The following is a 6177-nucleotide window of genomic DNA, read 5'->3' as shown; positions in this document are numbered from 1 at the left end:
ATGTTCAGGTGTTTTCCTAAGCCTTTCTTCCTGCACCTGGATTATACCGGTCCTCCTGAGCCTTTTCCCCCTCATGATTTTTTATGAGTGGTTTTTTTAGTGAAAAATGTTTTGGTGTTTATATTTTGGTTTGGCATAAAATGAGCCTACTATTGTCTTAATTTAATAAAAAAAAAATCTCTGATTCTCTGACAGCATAAATTTTGTGGGTAATGGTTAAGACTAGGTTGCCTTTCTGAAAAAAATATCACCACCCAAAAAAGAGGAACAAAAGGAAAATAAATATGACAGGAAACATAAATCTTAATGGACTAATAGTCTGTCAGTTTGCTTTAACTTTTAATCAAAAATTAAAGTAATACTTAATAATGTTTTATTAACATATTTAAATTTCTTCATTCTTGTCAATTAAGATTCACTTTATAAAGAAATTCAACAGGTGACAATGTTTTTTCATGACTTTTCCAAAGAAATGATCATTTCATCATTATAGTGTATAGCACAATACACCCAGAAAGCTTTTAAGGAAAAATATTTCCCATTCTTTGCTTTGCTTCAGTCTGTATTTAAAGCTGCATACCACATCTTACCCACCCTTTTGTCTGTCTTCTCATTTGAAACATTTCAATAAGTTTTCTTTCCCTGGTTTGTCAGTCAGCAAATCTTTATAAAACAACATGTTTTCATTCATTGTGCTTTCCAAAATATATCTCACAAATGCCAAAATGAAGCACAATCTGAAACATCTGTGGATTTTTCCACCTAGAGTCCAAAGTAATCACTTTCCATACTCCTTAGAACCAGCTGTTCACTGGCATTAATTGTTCTATCACTTCCATGCTTTAAAACAACAGCATTTGACAAAGGCGTACATTTTAATTGGTTTACCACATTTGGTTCGTTTTCAGCAAGGACTGTCTTCACGGAAGATGGTAATAGATGAGGTTTGCAATTATGTATTTTGAAGGGGCTCTAAGTTGTGGATATAGAATATCCATTTCAGTGACTAAATATTTAAATTAAATCCTATAATGTATACTCCTTCAATTTTCTGGCTAAAGTGTTCTACAATCTAGATATTTTTTAAGGAAATATTGTACATGTTTCCTTGGTGACAACGTAATTGGAAGAATTAAATTTTGCTTTTTTGCTTTTTTTCTTGTGAAAATACTGTACAGAGGGGTTACAATTACATGGGCAAGATAATGAGTACATTTCTTATCAAGCATTCTAGCCTCCTCCTTTGTTTCCCCTTCCCATCCCTTCCCATTCTCCCTCCCCTGCCCCTCCACCCAATCCTCCTCCTGCCCCCACCAAAGTTGTAAAGTTCGTTTTTCCATATAACGACTTGTACATCTCATTGTTGGAATGGATCCACCTGTACCCCTATTTAAACATTTCTTTTTTCCCTTCCCCTTCACAAATTATACCAACCTCAAATACAGTGAAAGCAGGGGTTATACCATGGGGGAGGGACATACAAAGCAACAAAGAAATAATCTTATAAATGTGTTAGAAACAATCACCTGAAATAAAAAAAAAAAAAAAACCATTTGAATACATATATTAGGGTTCATTTCCCTAACATCAACTTATCTGACGTTTTCTGCATGACTCAGACATATAGTAGTTATTGCAATTAAGGGAAACCATGGGACCTAAGTTTCTTTGGGCCTGGCTAACTTTGCTTAATATAATTTTTTTCCATGGTAGACTTAAAATTTTCATATATCATTGCCGTCTTAAATGAAGTGAATGTACCTGGGTTTGCATACAGAACTTTTGAGAGAGCATTAATGTTTGAATCTTGAATGGGATTTGATTGAGAATTGTTTGTGGCAGGCTTTCATGATATGAGAAGAGAAAGGCCTTACTAATACTTTAATTTGCTACATTGCTGTATTAGTTTATTCAAACCCACACATACACACCGATATACAAATATGTAGTATGAAGACCCAGTCAGTCTGCAAGAAATTATTTTAATAGGGATTCCATAAAATATTTAGTCTGCTGCGATCTGATTGGAATTTATAGCAATATCTATTCCACCCCTGGACAATTCATGATCATTGGTGAGGATGTTGCCATTTGAATTCAGAATGCCCCAGAAAGACATATGTGTTAAAGAAAAATAACTTTCCATTTCCTCCCAGACTGTGGAGAATACCTGAATAGTTCTTCTGGAGATTAAGTTCTTCAGAGTGAAACCTCTGAGAACATGCACACTCATCTACTTTCTTCTTTTCTCTTTTAATCATTCTAGGTCAAAAACATTTCTTTTTGACATACTCCTCACCTTGACATTGTCTTGTCACAGGCCACCAAAGCAATAAAACCAACTGAACATACACTTACACTGAAACCTTCAAACTTATAAATCTGAGTAAGCCTTTCTGCTTAATAAATGGACAATATCACTTATTATGATAGGTTATAAAGCTAACACAGAAATCTAGTCTTTCTAACAATGTAGAGTACATAAAAATGCTTCATTATAAAATATCTAAGTCCAAGTTATATTTTGTGTTTTTGTTTCTGTAGATCCTAGGGCTTAAACTCACAGCCTGACTGGTGCTTTTGTGTTCAAGGCCAGTGCTCTACATAAAATCTGAACTGGAACTCCATTTCTCCTGGTGGTTAATTGGAAATAAGAATCTCATGAACTTTCCTATACTGGCTGGCCTATTCATGTTGCATACTTTATGTAATTCCAATTCTCAGCATTATATAGGTGCTCCAACTACAATATAAAAAAACTTAAAACGTACTAAAGATATTTGTAAAGTATAAAATGAGGAAAGAATTTTCATCCTTTACAAATCTATGCAAAATCTATGCTAAACTATTGATATTTTACTGGACCTTTCCTGAAACCAGTTTGATATAGTTTAATACTTGTCACACCAACTTTCTCTCTATATTCTACTGGATATATACTTTTTCATGTATGTTTGTATATGTATACATATATGTATCTATCTATATATGTTCGAATGTGCATTATCGGACTTGAAACTGCTTTCTTTTGCTGTTCAGCAATGAACCTTGTCGGCTCATTCTGTGACAATATCAGTGCTCATTCTCATTATTCCTTTATTTACCAAATCATCAGCCTTCTAAAATCAGCTTCATTTCTTTTTTTTTTTTTTTTTGGGTCCGGTCGTGGGGCCTTAACTCTGGGCCTGGGCGCTGTCCCTCAGCTCATCAGCTCAAGGCTAGCGCTCTACCACTTGAGCCACAGTGCCACTTCCGGTTTTTTTCTTTTTGCTTATGTGGTGCTGAGGAATCGAACCCAGGTCTCATGCATGCAAGGGAAGCACTCTACCACTGAGCCACCTTCCCAGCCCTCAGCTTCATTTCTTGGGTAAGGTTACCAAACAGTCCAACTAATATCAACCCAGAGGGTTTTAATAAAGCAAGTTTTAAGGAAGAATATAACATGAAGTGACAACTACAGAAATTCCAGAGACCTGACATCTTTCACATTTCTGTCTTCCTTCTCTTCTCATACTTCAGAAAGTATTGACTAACACTATAAGTATACTGCAATTATAAGTTAAGGATCATTGGGGTTTTTTTGTTTTTTTTTTCCAACCTGAAGCCTTCTTTTCCATGATTTGACATAAACTTTTGGGAGATTTTTTTGGATTGTGATGGGATTCCACCCAAAACAAAGCCATGTATATTAAGAAAGTCAATGTTTTCAACTCAGAGTACTAAACAAAAGAGGGAGAAAATTAAGGTTAGCTATATATGTTAAGCACAAATATAGGCAATATCAAGATATCTTGAAATTGTATACTTTTACTGGATAAAGTGGCTCAAACCTGTAATATTATCTACTTAGAAAACAGAGATTAGAGAATTGCAGTTCCAGGCAAGCCCAAACCAAAAAAAAAAAAAAAAAGAAGTTTCAGAAACTCTGTTAGAGTTTGATGGGTGCTATGTGTTTTGCTTGTGTTAGGAGGACCACAGTCCAAGCAGACCCAGGTATAGTGATACTTACCTCAAAAGAAGCAATCAAGTTACAATCTGCAGGTATGGCAGTAGTAGAGATGCCAAAGTTGTAAAGTTCCTTTCATTGTTGCAATGGGTCTACTTGTATCCCTATTTAAACATTTTCCCCTTCCCCTCCACAAATTATGCCAACATCAAAAATGTGTGCTTATGTAAGAACTGCATGATTTTAAAATTTCATGACAATTCTTTTGAACTTACTTTTTTGTGGAATTGACTAAGAAAATCAATTACACCTTCTATATAAAAAATGTACTGTGCTTAATCCGGCAGCCCATACACTAACATCGGAATGATACAGAGAGGATTAGCATGGTCCCTGCACATGGATGACTTGCAAATTTGTGAAGCAATCCATATTTTTACAACAACAAATGCTGGAGGGGATGGGGCCACAAGGGAACCCTACTGCATTCTTGGTGGGAGTGTAAACTTCTTCAACCACTTTGGAAAGCAGTATGGAGTTTCCTCAAACGACTCCACATAAAGCTCCCCTATGACCCAGCAATCCCACTTTTGTTCATTTACCCAAAGGATCACAAATAAGACCATATTAAAACTACCAGCACAACTATGTTTATTGCAACATTATTTACCATAGCTAAGATATGGAACCAATCCAGATGCCTGTCAGTAGATGAATGGATCAAGAAAACGTGGTAAAGGAGTTCCGGGAAGATGGCGGAGGAGAAGCTGGAATCTGAACAAGCTCTTGCATAGAAAGCAGTTTCAGAGTTCCAGTGAACAGTCCCAAGCCAGAGAATCACACCAAGTGTGCCATCACAGGACAGAGAGTTAGTCAAGAGAGGGGAAGCCAAGCAGACACATCTGAGCGCTTGCCAGCAGCTGTCACTGCCGTGACAGGGTCGCGGCAGTGACCACCACCGCGGGGTCATACCTGAGACACAGTCCGGGACGAAGGAGCCAGACGCAGCGGACGAGGGGATTCTACTCAACACCAGCAAGAACCGACAAGGAGCGGACAACTTCATCCTGCACTTTGCAGACCAGAGACGACCCGGGATCCAAGACTCGGCGTGACTAGAAGCCCAACGTCCTCACTCCTTCTCAGGGAGCAGAGGAGGGAAGGCCACCCCTCCCTGCCCAGCACCGGTGATCTCCATCTTGGATACTGACAAAGCTGGGAGGAGGGGCTAGCTCCAGCTCAGGCCTTGGAATAAAACGAGTCATTTAGCAGGTCACAAGAACTTAACGGTGAAGTGACCTCACAGACTCAGTTCCATCCAGGGAAAAGTCACCCAGCTCAGACGATAGCCATTGAAGTGGCTCTCCTCACTGGGTAACCAGAGCCAGAGGCTGCCCCTCCCTCTAGCAGCCACCACAATCAATTGAAAAAACAGAAACCCTGAGAATGGCTCCAGGCTGGGTGCTGTGAGTTTTTTTCACAAAATAGCCCCAGGGAAAAGCTACTGTCTGTTGAAAGGCCTCAACTCTAACAAGAACCTGGCCTCATCACTGCATCCCCCTCTTTTGTGATTCTCAAAGCAGATCACCGTCCCAGTAAACTAACCTGGGAGGGGGATCTCAAAATCTTGGGTAAAGCAGAGCATTTTCCTGCCTGTTCCAACAAACTGACTTAAGAAACCAATCAAGCCACAGACCTCAAGCTGACCAGAGACTCCAACAAGACTCTGGTTACAGACAAAAGGGAGATACAGGATTCTTCCCACCCCTACCAAAAAAAAAAATCAAAAACTTTTTTTTTTCTTCTTCTTCTTTTCTTTTTTTTTTTTGGTTTTTCTTTTGTTTTTTTTTTACCTTATATATATAAAATTTTTTTTTCCTTTCCTAAAACTTTTATTAATCTTTAATTCTTGCCACTTCTGAAAAAATAATTGTTTTCCAGTAACTTTTTTTTTCTCCTCATATAATTTTTATTTTAGGAATACGTGAATGTGTGTTTTCCTTTCTTTTCTTGTCTTCTTTCTCTTTTTCTTTCATTCTTAATTATCTTTTTGTTTTTTGTCTAGCTCTACTGAACTTCTGATCTTTTCTTCTCACTTTCCTATCTTTTCCACCTTTTCCTCTCTTTTGTTCTTCTTTATGTGACATAACTCTTGTCCTGCACATGCTCAGATAAACCCGTAGTTAACTAGTAGACCCTATCCCCCATGTGTACACACTTAATCCACAAAC

The 6177-nt window shown here is 37.7% G+C and overlaps 1 non-coding gene across 1 annotated transcript; it reads left to right on the top strand.

Annotated features, from left to right (window-relative positions):
- The first annotated feature begins 4277 nt into the window (after positions 1-4277).
- Positions 4278-4384, top strand: LOC122096778. The gene has a single exon (XR_006145389.1). It is a non-coding gene; the product is annotated as a U6 spliceosomal RNA (small nuclear RNA).
- The last annotated feature ends 1793 nt before the right edge of the window (positions 4385-6177 follow it).

The sequence above is a fragment of the Dipodomys spectabilis genome, unplaced genomic scaffold (genome assembly GCF_019054845.1).
Source record: "Dipodomys spectabilis isolate Male_0828 unplaced genomic scaffold, ASM1905484v1 ptg000388l, whole genome shotgun sequence".
Lineage (NCBI taxonomy): Eukaryota > Metazoa > Chordata > Mammalia > Rodentia > Heteromyidae > Dipodomys > Dipodomys spectabilis.
This window is presented reverse-complemented; position numbering and strand designations above follow the sequence as displayed.